Consider the following 15,633-nt stretch of genomic DNA (forward strand, 5'->3'; position numbering starts at 1 on the left):
TTACTATGCCAAAAGCAGGACATTATAAATTTTGCCTTGTTATAGTTGATCAGCTCACTCGGTGGGTGGAGGCCTTTCCCAGCCCCCGAGCCACAGCTGACTTTGTTGCCAAAATTCTTCTTAAAGAGATAGTACCTCGTTTTGGCCCACCAGCCCGCATCGATTCTGACAAAGGCACACATTTCACTGATTCGATTTTATCCCAAATCTACTCTTTCTTGGGAGTGACTCCAAAATTCCACATGCCCTACCATCCACAAAGTTCAGGCCAAGTTGAATGTATGAATAAAGAGCTTAAGAGCATGATTGGCAAATTATGTACTGAAACCCATTTGAAATGGCCTGATGTTCTACCATTGGCATTATTCTATCTACGAAGTAGACCAAGGGGAGAACTTCATATATCTCCTTATGAAATGCTTTTTGGTCACCCTCCTATCCAAGCTAAAACTTTTCCCCCAGTTTATACATCACTGGTGGGAGGTGATACTTCTGTTGCCTCCTATATACAGGAATTACAGACCAGGCTACATGAACTCCATGAGGCAGGAGCTGTGGTCCAGGCAGGCCCATTAGACTTTTCATTGCATAACTTCAACCCAGGAGATAAAATATATGTAAAGAATTTTCAGAGAACCAGTGGAACCCAACCTGCCTGGGAAGGACCTTTTCAGGTATTATTGACAACTCCTACTGCCATTAAAATTGGTGAAAAAGACTCATGGATTCATTGCTCTCATATAAAGCCTGCACCATTCATAGGTGAAGAGATTTCAGATAGACCTGAGGTAGACGCTAAAGAGGTAAAAACCCTAACGATAGCAACTGTTAAAGAGCAAAGAGAGTTCAGAGGAAACAGGCAGTTCCCATTTAATAATCCCACTGATCAGTTAAATGCTTTGGGACTCAGTCTTCGTAAAGTATCAGGAGACGGAAATTGCCTTTTTAGGGCTTTAGCAGACCAGCTAGAAGGTCACTGTAGAAATCATCTCAGACACAGACAAGAAGCTGCTTCTTATATGATTAACCATAGACAAGAGTTTGAGTCTTTTAGAGTAAATGACTCCCCTTTTGAAGAATATGTTGATGAATTAAAGAAATTTGGAAAGTGGGGAGGAAATGATACAATTGTAGCATTTGCTAAGCAGCATCAGCTGAATGTTGTGGTTCATCAATTAAATCAGCCTTTATTGAAAATCAGTGGCACAGACAAACCTGATGCTAGAGAACTCCACATTTTCTACCATAAAGAACATTATGACAGCATTAGAAAGATCAATGACAATTCAGAAACCCCTGCCACTTTGGCTTGCAGAGAATTGGGGAACCAGTTAAAACAATGTGGCATACCCCAAACTCTAGCAGCTTAAATACCTTATAATTTAACAAGCATTTCCTTCTACAGGCAAAAGCACTGAAGCACATGGCCTAGTTTTCTGGCCCACCTCAACTATTTTTTAAAAATTCTTTTGTTTTGACTTTTGAAAGGCACTAAAAAAACCTGGAATTCACCACACCTTTAAGTTCTTTAAAAGCACAAAAGGGTGCTTAGCGAATCTTTTGTTTTTTATTTTTATTTTTGGTTTTGCTTTGTTTCTTGACTTTTGTTTCTTTTGCTTTTCTTTAAAACTAAATTTTATAAACTAAGTGATTATTCAAAGACATTTTAAGTATATGCTGTGGGTGAGGCTATCGGGCCTCAGAAGCTACCAGAATTCTTTTTTTTTACTCTTTCTTTTTGAGAGAACCATGAGTTCTAATGAGTTTTGTTTTATTTATTTATTTTTTCTCCTTTCTCCTTTATGTTGTTCTGTTTAACTAAAAAAGACCAGAAAGGGTTATTGAACCCTATTGCTTGATACCTCACTGAAAACATTGAATATTGAAATCTTATTTCTTTTTGAAAAATTAATCACCACTTTAAGTATCTGCTACTGTTATACTAGAGAATTCATGTATAAGATGATGTGGTTTACTAGCTAAAAGAAGATTATGTGATAATGTCTAATGTAATCAGCTATTTACATTCGTTTATTATTTATATGTCATCATACTCTGGGTATGGTTTGGAATTATTGTATATATCACTAATATATTCTCAGTTATGCAGCATAGCACGCATTTTTACCATCATACTGTCTTTGGTGAAATTAATGAGATTTTGGAAGTATGGAAACTTATCATTTCAGAGACTAATTTGCTGTGAACTCTAATGCAGGCCCTGTAGAGAATATATGTGCAACAAAAGGAGAGACAGGTATATGTAAGTCCATGGTTTGCTTATGATGGTGACTATGTAGAGCACAATTACTAGGCACAGTCCAGTATTCATCCTCTCTCCCTCCTAATTTAACCTAATTTAACTGAACTTAATTATCTTTTTATCTCACTCAGTTGAACTCACCTGTGGCCTAGCACAATCACTGGCTGTCTCGGAACCATGAGATATGGTATGATAACCTTTCCATAACATTTTCAGGTGTCATGAACACATACTAAATTTGGCTTTGATCCAGACACATGGTGGTAAAAAGTGTTACACATTGCATAACTACCTCAACCCTCTATTACAAGTCTAACCATATAAAGGAAGGAATGTAATGGAATTTATTAATTTGATCATTGACAATGCTATGCTAAGGTTTAGTAAAAATACAGCAATTCAAACAGTTAAAGAAGAGAATCCAGCTTTCCAGACCAGAGTCCAGTTTCCTCCTGATGACATCTTACCACTTCAAGAAGACAAGAGAACTCAGAGACTTTATATGAACTGTTTTGCTTTGTTAGTTTTTACTATCTCCTTTCTGTTATAATATACATCATCTGTAACATGTACCCTCTGCAGAGGCCCTCCCTTTGCAAGACTAATGTCAAAGCGTCGGTTCATGAGGACAAAAAAAAAAAAAATCGCCCCTCTGGACAAAACTTTTCTCTCTTCCTTTTCTATATTATTGTTCACATATTATTAGTTAGCAATAGTTATTATATTCTTTTTACTGTTCCGTCAAGGAAACATTTTGTTTCTTGAGGAACAACAGGGGGGACTGTAATGATTGGAATGACGCCACCTACTGGAGACTTGCTGTGGAGAGCTCCACCATGAGGAAAATGCCTCAGAGGCATTGTGGCTTTTCCTTGGCGTCAGGAAATGACGCTTGCTCATGGGTGCTGTCTATCAAGTCTACCAGCCAATCAACTGGAGGAGCCTCCTATGGTCTGGGAGGAGACAGGAAGGAGGAAAGGGAGCCTGCGCAGGGAGCGTGGGGCCTTTTGGCTTCCGGACTTGATGGTGGTGGCGGCAGAGGACTTCACAGGAGATTTGAGGAAAGATAGGAATGCCAGACTGTTAGAATTCTGTTCTCAATCTTTTTCTTTCTATTTTCCAATAAACCCTTAAAAACCTAAACTCGTTTTATCAGTGATTTTTAGTCAGTTTCCCCCAAACTGGGGGAACACATTAGAATCCACATTTAGAATCTTAAATTACACACTCTATAAATATGAAGTGGAACATAAACAAGGAGAGAGATGATCACCAAATTGTTGGACGATGTCCAACAATGGAGAATGTGGTCAAAGTCATCATGTTGGCGTAGAAAAAGCACTAACTTTGAAGTCAAAACTTGGATTCAAATTCTACCTTTGACCCTTTATGTCTGTGACCTTGGGCAAGTAATTTAACCTTTTTTTGTCTCAAGTTTGAAATAAGAGTGTTGGACTATATAGACTTCAAAGTTGCTTCTATCTATAAATATAAATATATATTATGTCTTACAATCATACAACCAGAATAGTATTCAAGTGTTCCTTTTTTTCTCCGCCTTATAATGCTCCATAACTCTTCCCTGATGAAGATCACAGTATTTTTACTTTTAATGAAACTTATATTAGTTTTAATTGAAGTAATTCAATATGTCCCCCCCACTTTCTTCCTTCATGTCTATTTAATCCCTCTCCCTCTCCCTCCATCCACCCTCTCCTCCCCTTCCCTCCCTCCTGTAACTACCACTAACCTACCTCCCTCCCCCACCCTCACTTAACCAAGGACAGGACCTAAATTCTAGCTTATCTAAAATTGTTTTTTATATATGTTCTTAGCTCTACCAAGGGACAATGTCATATATGAACCACCATCTTCCTTGGCAACACCTCAACTACTTTGCTGAACTAACCTTTGGTTTTGGTGCAGCAGTTAAAAACAATGACCACAATGGAACTCCAAGTCATAATTCTGTCCCTCCTATAATAATCAGCAATCAACAAGTACTTACTGCTTACCAGGCACTGGACTAAGCCTTAGACGTACAAATACTAGGTGTAAAATGATCCCCATTTGCTTTTCTCCAGAATTGTTGTACCATGAACTACGCTGCTTTCTTTCCAACATCAATTTATCTAATATTACAATATATCATCTTAATAATTACTGCTTCTCACTATAGTTTGACATTTTCATATATAAGTGCCCTTTGTTTATTATTTTGTTTTCATATTGTCCATCAATATTATTCTTTTTCTTCTATATGGGTTTTATTTTTCAAATTATACATAGTATGCTATTGATGACTTGATCAGTATAATCTTAAAATTATAAATTATTTGACAAGTATTATCACTTATTTTATCTCCCCCTAATCATAAATGTGTGAATCTCTCTCCAATTGTTTAACTTTCTTTTATTTAATTAAAAAATGTTGCTAGTTGACTTTATATCATTCTAACTGTGGATGGGTTAAGTCCAAGATTCAAAATACAGTTCATTCTTTTTTTCAATAGTAGATCTTAATCAGTTTTTTCCCTTATTTCTACTAATAAGGATGTCTGAGTTTGTGTGTACATGTATTTATGCATATATGTACATATACATATATGAGTGCATGCATTTATATGTATGTATGTTGATGTTATAACCTATTGTTTTGTTCAAGTTTGTTAACCTGAAATAAAGAGCCTATTAGAAATGTTAATTCTGCCATTTAAAATTTTTGATTATTCCATTTTAGTGAGTTTTAAAACTCAGTTTCTTTGCTGGAATTTCTTTTAACATATTTCTCTATTGAGAATGATATTATTCAAAACAGATAATGCATTCTGTAAATCTATTTAACTAGGCTCGTATAAACTGTTACATTTTGCAACATGACAAAAATGAATAAACAAGTGATAGTGCCACTAAGAACTATGGATATGTTATTTACTGAATGCCTTAGATGACTATCTAACAAGAAGACTAAGAGTTGTCGTGTCAATAGGTATGTTAAATATCAGGGGTAAGGTTGAAAGGGTGTCACACATTTAAAGCAATTACCTTATTGAGGTCATAAGAACTCATTTGAATCAATTAGTTAAAGGCATTAAACTTGATATGAAAAGTTCTTACATTTTGAAGAAGTTTTAGCTACTAGATGGAAAGAGATGAAGCTGCCAAGGAAGTGTATTGGGATTTGTTGAAATGACTTAGTCATGTTATATACACATAAACACACATATATGTATAGGAATATGACATATAAACACACATAATGCATACATGCACACATGTGTGTACATATGTAATGTACATAATATATTATATATAGAAAGAAAAATATAAATAACATAAAATATATAAAATAGAAAGAAGAAAAATATAGAGACATATATTTTTTTTTTTTAGTGAGGCAATTGGGGTTAAGTGACTTGCCCAGGGTCACACAGCTAGTAAGTTTGTAAAGTGTCTGAGGCCGGATTTGAACTCAGATACTCCTGACTCCAGGGCTGGTGCTCTATCCACTGCGCCCCCTAGCTGCCCCGAGACATATTTTTTAAAAGTTATTCTAGAATCAGTCATACAAGTGTTTTTCATCAACCTAAAAGAAAGAACACTATATCCAATCCTTTAGTGGGAATTACTTGATGGGAGAGCAGAAGAGTTTCTATAGATAGAGTGGGCCAAAATTCACAAAGGGGTCTGATGTTTTAATAATTTCTGGAATTGTTTTCTTTATTTCACATACATGTACATAAAAAGATACATACACATACAAATATGTATTTCTTACATATACTTTATATGATGCTGTGGTATTATAAATTTAAAATACGAAAAAATAAAGGCTAAATTACATATTGAAACCCCTTTGTGACTTGGCCCACCTTGCATCTCCTTGCTCTTCCCCAACCAGAGGATGAGCTTATAAACTTCTAAGAATTAGAAAAATTTGGACTTCCTATGAGTATCTTTTAAGTTCCCAGAGCAGTTGATGAAAATGTCAGCACTGGAAGCCAAGGACAAATTGAAGTTACAAGGAATTCAGGGAGAAGTCATACCAAAGAGGAACTTAAAGAAAGTACCCAGAAGAGAAGAAAATTATTTTCAGTAGCTATGTTACCCTATTTGCCACAATGATTTGTTCTTGACTTAAGTCTATTTCCCCTGAATGTTGTGTGTATTTGTAGGAGAGTATGCCCCTATTTTTGTATCAACTTTTTCTACAGTACTACATTAGAAACTACCTGTTTTATAAAAATGTATTGAATCTTTTAGGTCAGTCAATGCTAATTGATAGTCATTGGGGTAAGTACATTGATGAGATTTCATTAGTAAAAGTACTAGAAACCCAACCCACCCACCCCCATATAGATACCCCTATATGCCTTAGCAAATAATTAGTCTTTCTCTGGGGAACCAAACCACTAATTTGAATGGAGCTGGAAGAGTGAATCTCAGAGCATATACTATATTCATAAAACTTGTTATTTGTTTTAATTCTATGTTGTTATTTAATTTTTCTCTTTTTTGCTTTGAAAAGTATATAAGCACCAATTACATATTGCTCTTACTACATCTAATTGATTAATAATGATATATTTCTTTAAATAAACACTGGGGAGAATGTAGAAGTATATATATCTTACACTTGGAAGGAAGATAATTCAGGGTTCATTCTATCTTAAGGAAAAAAATGATGGACATAGAGTAGCAACCAAGTATGAATGCTGATTCAGTTGTGCTAATGTTTGACTTTTGCTTAAACATTGCTTTGTTCTGTGTCTCTCACTTTAACCTACCCATAAGGTGGAAGATGACTGCATTTCTTGAAGTATAAAAACAAATTAAAAAAAAAAACAATAATGCTTTTTGGAAATTATTGTTGTGTACAGCCTAATTTCAAATACTTCCTCAGTGAATTTTCTTGCTCTAAAATAAAACTTCTTACATTTCTTGGAATATTGTGATTTCAATCTTTCTTTGCAGTTTTCAAGTAATCAGATAATTCAAATGAACTCTCAGATGTTTTTCAGTCCTGTCATATTTGCTTGTAAATTTTTCAAGCCTTCTCCATTTGAGCTATCTTTTAATCTTGTTTTGTTATATATTCTGCTCTTTCTGCTGACTTTCTATCCGGACTGATGATTTAAATTCCCATTGATTCCAAGTCATCATTCAAAAGTTTCTACAACTATATTCATTGCTAATTTTAATTTTTAGGACCTACTTCCGTTTTGCTGTGTGTATCTACACATATATACAAATGCATACATATATAGTCATTAAAGCTTTATACATACAAATCCATGCACAAAAATATATATGTCTAAATACATTTATATACATATATACATGTATTTAAACATATATATATTTATGTGCATGGATTTGTATGTATAAAGCTTTAATGGCCATATATGTATGCATTTGTGTGTATATATATGCATACATATGTCTATGCATATGTAGATATAGGTATATGCATCTATCTATAAACTTTAAAATTAGCCAAAGATAATATCTAAAGCCTGAAAGGATGATTGTGTGTGTGCTTATGTGTAGAGGGTTTTCCAAAAGTCGTTGTACAGGGGACAGCTAGGTGGTGCAGTGAATAAAGCACTGGCCCTGGATTCAGGAGGACCTGAGTTCAAATTTGGCCTCAGACACATGACACTTGCTAGGTATGTGACCCTGGTCAAGTCACTTAACTCTCATTGCCATGCAAAAAACTCCCCCCAAAACAAAACAAAACAAGCAAAACAAAACAAACAAGCAAACAAAAAACCCTGCAAACTTACTTTCAGTCTCTGGATATTTTCTCTGGCTAATTTGGAATTTAATTCATTTTATCTATCTGGTTACAACTCTAGGTTATTGTGGATTTTTTGTTTTGTTTTGTTTTGTTTTAATTGATAATACTTATCCATTTGAGGTATTTTTTTCCTTCCAGTACCACATTCCCTTTCTTTTCATTATGTGAGAGAGTAATCATTTAGAGACCTCTTGGTTGTTTCTTTCTCTTTCTTTCCCCTTTTCATTGTTATCATTGCTGATATCATTATCTATTCATATAGGGTGATGGAAGAACTGGGTCCTTTTATGGACACTCCTGTCAATAGCTTGATGGATCTACAATGAATCCAACAATTTTATTTTTACAATAGTTTTATAGATATTTTTTGCTTCTTAGATAGTATCTCATGTATTTCCCATTTCTCCAGGAGCTGTCTGATATGACAGTATTTTTAAAGAGGAAAAAAGTCAAAAGAATTTCATTTAAATTTAATCATGTGGTTATAATTTTGCTTCCAAAAATTGGGAAAAATGTATTGCATACATATTTTATATTCATATCATGTTATATATACATGTGTATGCATGCATATATGCATACATACATAAATATATATTCACACATGATTGGTTAGATGGTTGTTGTCCTTAATTCTCTAAAAGGACCAAAATGACAGGGTCATGTTACAGTGTGTCCAACTATGGCTGGTCAGACCACTATGAGCTAAGAATGCTATAGCACAGGTTATGCACAAATTCTCCATGTGAACATTTAGGGTGGATTCTCTAAATTCACATAAATCACTTTTCTTTTGAGCTACCTCAATTCTACTTTGCTCATGGGGAACAGCACCATTTCTGATGAGGGCACACCATTCTGGGCAGTCCTGTGCCATGTCCTGTAATGAATTCCAAAGTTCTTGAGATATTTTGAGAATGTCCTTATATAATTTTTTCACCACCATGTAAATGCTTGCCTAATGAATAATAAACCCTAACATTAGTTTTTCATTTTAATAGAAATTTCCCATCCTATATTATAGCACAACATGTACATATGCATGCATACACACATATGTATGCATACACACATGTATGCATTCACACTTATGGAATATGTACATGCATGTAGATGTGTGCCTCACATAAATTTCATATAAGTATATATACACGTGTGTTTTATATTTGTATGCTTGTATATTTTTTCATATACACATATATATGTATAGGTATATATGATAAGGATAGAGAGAGACTCACATATATTTTAGGGGAGAAGAGAGGAAACAAGACTAGGCAAAATAGTTGAGGAACAGAGCTAAACTAATTTAACAATGTCTTTTTGTTAATACTAGTGAAACATGTTATTCAAATGTCTATAACATCTAAAAAAAGCCCTGCTCACATTAACAGCAATAATAGATTTCCTTCTGCTGATTCTCAGTATAATGAACACTTTCTCCATCTGAAAGTAATTCCATAGAATGGTTGAAATACTCACTGAGGAGTCATGGGAGCCACAACAAGGAAAGAGAATGTATCTCTGAGAGCACTTAGAGCTCACCCATATATATGCCCTTGTGTATTGTGCAGATTATATAAGAGTAGCATAGCAGGTGTTTTCAGCATATTTTTTTAATTCTCTTCTCTGATTTTATTATAATGATATTTTCCCATTTTTATAATAAGCAAAATATAAGTACTGAGCTGAAGGAAAAACACTGAAAACAGATACTCTTCAAATCTATACTGTGCCTGATCTTTAGAACAAAATGAACCTTTCAGCTTCTATTTCTATTTTTTGTATTGATATAATATTATCTGTGTTGAAATTAAAGAAAGAGAACAGCAGAAGTCCGTGACTGAAACATACTTAGCAGTATGGGATTTATATTTTATGGGTAGCGAGAACAAAAAGTTTTCCTTTGTGATTATAATTGATGGATGATGCAGTATTGTTTTATTTTTGCCCTTTCTTTGTATACCAAATTCTTAGCACAGTGCCTGGCAAATAAGAGGTGGCTTAATCACTGCTTGGTTATTTGAATTATTCCCTTTCCTCTCCATCTTCCACTCCCTTTTTCTCTGCCTTTCTTCCTATTGTCTGTCTCCCTATCTCTTTTCCCCCCCCTCTCCTTTCTCCTCCCCTCACCTCTCTCTTTCTCATTCCTTCTCCCTTTCTCCTTCTGCCTCCTCTTTTCCCTCCGCCTCCCAAGAGGTAGACTTTCTTGTACTGGATTTTTTTAGCCTAAGTGCTGGGAGAGAAGAAACAAAATGACAGTCTGGTGCCATTCACCAAATATAACAGGAATTTTTTTTCCTGTGGTTCCAGTGCTCTATGTACCAGGAGTCTAAGATGTATCTGACTCTTAGACATAATAGTATTTTTAAGGGGGCAGGGCTTATGAATGAGGGTGAGGATTGAAGGATCACATGAAGATACTACAGTATAAAGGTCAGGTGATGCATTTTTTCTGGTAAAATGAAGAACAGTAACCAAATCATTATAACCATCTTCTTTTCAAAACGTCCTGAAAGTGGAATTCATGTATTTTGCTAGCTAGACCTACTCACCTGGTTGGAAAAATCTCCCAGTGAGAGAGTAGCTTATGTGAGAGGTATAGGAAAACAGGAACGTTCTGAGTTACCATTGTTCTTTTGTATTATAACAGCAAAAGAAGCAATCCTATAACAACACCAAAAAAAACTCAGAAGTTATAGGAGTTATCCATAATGAACCATTCTAATGCTTAAGCCACAAGGAAATTAAGTATACTCAGTTCAAAGAAAGGAAATTTTGATTATACAATCAGTACAGTTAGGCTAGTAAAAAGCTTTTCATTTTTACTTCTGTTGCTGATAGTTGGGTCATTTTATCCATTTTGGCTTCATAACATGAAGAAGGGAGTTCACGTGAAGCTAATTCTGGAAATAATGTCCCACATTTGCATCTTAAGTTAGTTTTAGTTTGTTTTAAGCATCTGTTGATTTCCACTACCCATGCTTTTTCTTTGCCACATTACTACACAGAAGAGGTTGGATATTTTTTTTTCTGGATATTCACATAAAACTGTTTCTATTGGTTTTAATACTAGCAAATCAGAACTGAGTAAATCAATATCAGAGACAGCTATGTGGCTCAGTGGATAGAGTGCTGGGCCTATCCTCAAGAAGATGTGGGTTCAAATCTGGCCTCTTATACTTACTGTGTAACCCTAGGAAGTAGCTTAACTTCTGTTTCCCTTAATCCATTGGAGAAGGAAATGGGAAACCACTCCAGTATCCTTGCTAAGAGAACCCCATAGACAATGTTGGTGTCCTATGGTCCAGGGGATCACAAAAGATCAAACATGACTGAATGACTGAGCAACACAATAAATCAATAGCAGTGCTGCACTTAAATAACTACATTCTCAAAGTTGATCAGTGATCTCTTAATTCATTAATACGAAGAATTTTTATTCATCCTTATCATTGTCCATGCCAGTCTCCAGCTTTTGACACCACTGACCACCTTCAAATTCTATAATACCTTTCTGCCTCTGTTTATCTCTGTCCATTTTTCTCTTTCTCTGTCTCTCTCTCTGTCTATGTCTCTCTGTCTCAATCTGTCTCTGTGTCTCTGTCTCTGTCCCTCTCATTCTCTCTCCTTCCATCCCGCCCTCCTTTGACCATTTTCAGTTTTCTTACATGGATCCATTGTTCCATACCTCCCCATAATTTTCATGGTAATGTCCTGTGACCTCTTCTCCGGATAAAAAACTTTTCTCGGGTGATCACATCTGCCATCTTGGGGCCCAATTACTATCTCTACACAGATATATCTATTAAGTCCTCTATTACAACTCCCTGTATAATATACCCACCTGCATATTCTATATTCATCTGAAACAATATGACCAAAATGAAATTAAGTAACTTTCTCCGTAAACCTTTTCCCCCCAAACTTCTCTCTCTACTGAGGGCACAATCATTTACAAATTAACAAGGTGCAAAACTAGTAGTTTTTTTGTTTGATTACCATTCTTTATTTCTTTTACCACCACTCACATCTAATATCAAATTAATGTCAAGGCTTTTGTAGCTAAAATCTCCAAATTTTTATAATATCTCCACAACAACCCTCACATTAATTTTCTTCTCCCTAATGACATAACCAGTATTCTAGTCTAGACCCTCATCACGTCTTTTATAAAATGTTATAGTAGACTAATAATTACTGTGCTCTGGTTGCCCACTAGATGGCATAGTAGAGAGAATGCTAGCTTTTGAGTTGAGAAGACAAATTCAAATCCAAATTTAGATATTTACCAGCAGTATGATTCTAGATAAATAATAATCTCCTTCATCCTCAATTTCCTCATCTAAAAGGTTAATATTGATGGTCCTTTCCAACAATCCTAAAATTTTATATTGTTTTATTAATCTTTATGGTTCAAAAGTACTCCTTATTCAATTCAATTCAATTAAATAAGCATTTATTAAACATCTACTCAGTGTAATGCATTCTGCAAGGCATTGGGAATACAGAGACAAAACAAGAAAAGAAGCAGACTACCTTCAAAGAGTTTATATTCTACTGGGTGGTAGCTATGTGGCATAGTGGATAGAGCACTAGCCCTGAAGTTTGGAGGACCTGAGTTCAAATCTCACCTCAGACACTAGCTGTGTGACCCTGGGCAAGTCACTCAACCCCAATTGCTTAAAACATCCAGGGCCATCTCTTGTGGTTCTGATATATATCTTTACACCGGACCCACATAGCTCTGGAGGAGAGAGTAAGGTTGGTGACCTTGCATAGTCCTACCTAATTTTAATCCAACTCACTCTACATTATGATATCACCCCAACATCATGGTCCTCTTTGAGAATGAAGGACAAACAACGATAATTCTACTAGGATGTTATGTGTTTTACTTATAACTATTCGTAACTGTTAAGTTTTTTGTGAAGTCTTCCTTGATCCCCATAGTTGCACTTTTGAGTCTTAAATCACTTCACATTCTACCTATCTGCATATATGTTTCCTCCTTTCACAAAAAAGTAAACTTCCTGAGGGGAGTCCCTTTCTTTAATTCTTATGTTCATTAGACTGACCACATACCAGAGTGATTTACACATAGTAAATGATTAATAAATGTTTAATTCACTATTTTTTTTAAGTGAGGCAATTGGGGTTAAGTGACTTGCCCAGGGTCACACAGCTAGTAAGTGTTAAGTGTCCGAGGCCGGATTTGAATTCAGGTACTCCTGAATCCAGGGCCGGTGCTTTATCCACTGCGCCACCTAGCCGCCCCTGTTTAATTCACTATTGAGTTTTACCATTTTGAGTTATAAAATTCTACAAAAATACACCAGTGCTATTTATAGTTACTATATTGGACTAGTAGGCTGACAATTCCATTTGAACCTTTAGAAGTTAAAAAAAAAGATGACCCTAATAATTTTAGGAATTGTCTCTAGATAAATTTTTAAACAGGTTACACATCAGATTATATATTATACCCTATAGGGTTTATGTAAATAGGATGAACATAATATGATTGAATTGAAAATAGGGATTGTTTTATTCATTGTATTCGTATCCTCAACTCCTAGAACTGTCTCTGACACATAACAGGCAATTAATAAATATTTGTTGATTGATGGGGTTTTTTTTGCCTTGAGAGTAAGAACTTGGATTTGGTATGTCTGGATGTGTCTTTGGTCTTTGTCAACTAATTAGTTACAAAGATTTTCAATCAAAATCTGAGTGAGGGACAGGGAGAATGCACAGTGTTTTATTTTGTTTTTTCATTTTTTGTTTGTTGCTCTTTTTTTTTTTTTAATAAGAAAAGACACAAATCCCTGAAATAGGTTATATATTCACTGGTAAAAGGAAGACCAAATATTTATAGGATTTCCTAGTAATGAAGCTAAAACATGCTTCTTTTATTTGAATCATTGATTTCTGGAACCCAAGGGAGAGCAACACATTTGATTGTAGATTGATTGTTTATTTCTAGAGGCCTTCATTTAAGTGAAGGTTATTGGAGTGTGCACCACAGGGAAGAGAACTTTCTTATTCTGTTTCAGGCAAGGTTGACAGGTAGACTTGTATTTTTCACACAGCCTGCTGAAACATATTGATGAGGATAAGGTCAGAGGTTTGAGTTCTCTGTGAGGCAGTTATCTCAGATTTCACTGACATAAATTGTACCCCAAATCCCTATAAGTCCTCTTCACATTCATGTTCTGGTCACCAAGGAGTCCGGGTGAGAGAACATGAGTAGATCAGTGAAAATCAACCTCTGTTATTGGACATGAACCAAGAAACAAACTTCAAAGTAGATGCCCTATTGAGTTTCAGTTAATAGCACCTTCATCTTACAAGGACAGCAATTTAAAATATATATTTCCTCAGAATTAGGACCTAGTACTAAATCCAAAAGTAGTTGTATACTCTTACATTTGATGGTTTCTATCACTGAGATATACTGGATGAGATTTCTGGCTTCTAATTTGCCTATAGCTTGAATGTTTTACTTTCTCAACAAGCTCTAAGTCTTTCATTGTGGGTATTTGAAATGGTAGGCAGGTGAGGAGGGGGACTTACAACTTAGAAGAGGAGGTAAGGGGTGTCTGAAGACAACTATTTACCTTTCTAACATTTCCATAATGTAGAAACAAATCACAATACATTATTCTCCTAACAACTTTCATATCAGGAAATTGAAGGATATCAAAGGAAACAGCATACAGAAGGTTTAAGAAAAAATAGGATATGCACCACTAACATACAAACACAGTTCTCTATTTGATGACATTATATTATTTTGAAAACATTTTTAATCATGTGATATTACCCTTCTTAAACAGTACATTATTCTGGTGGCGCTCCAAAATGAGCAGGAAGTAGTTAAACTTATCCAGTTGGCATAATTATATATGGAAATAGGATCCTTAGATTTTTTTTTGTAAATATAGTAATTACATTGGTAACATTCAATTATATCTGCTTCAGAAGTAGGTCATATTTTTTATCATTGGAGGGATAGAGACTTACTTTTCATTATCCATTAAAAACATAAAAATAATTCAATCTTTTTCCTCCTTGTTTTTATATTCTCCATGAGGAAATCATGAGAAAAGAAATAATAAAACCATTTTCTTTAAGTCTCTCTCTTCTTAAAGGAACCATATTCTATCTTAAAATCAGAACAATTTTGTCCTCAACATAGGAATTATAAAAATTTCCAAGTGTGTTTTTCATGATGAAAATTCTGAACCACATTACTTTCTACACAAGATCCATACCAATGGAATCACATTAAAATAGTATTAATATAAGAGAACCTCTCTCTCTCTCTCTCTCTCTCTCTCTCTCTCTCTCTCTCTCTCTCTCTCTGTGTGTGTGTGTGTGTGTGTGTGTGTGTATTCTGGATACAAGTCAGTATTTTTTTAATTCCTGCTAACTCTTTGAAAATCATAACTAAAACTTCAGTTAAAATGGTACTCTGATGTATATAATAATAAAAATGTAGATTTAGAACTAGAATATCTATTCTAATATTGTCATTCTACAAATGAAGAAACACATGTCCAGAGAA

The sequence above is a fragment of the Dromiciops gliroides genome, chromosome 1 (assembly GCF_019393635.1).
Source record: "Dromiciops gliroides isolate mDroGli1 chromosome 1, mDroGli1.pri, whole genome shotgun sequence".
NCBI lineage: Eukaryota > Metazoa > Chordata > Mammalia > Microbiotheria > Microbiotheriidae > Dromiciops > Dromiciops gliroides.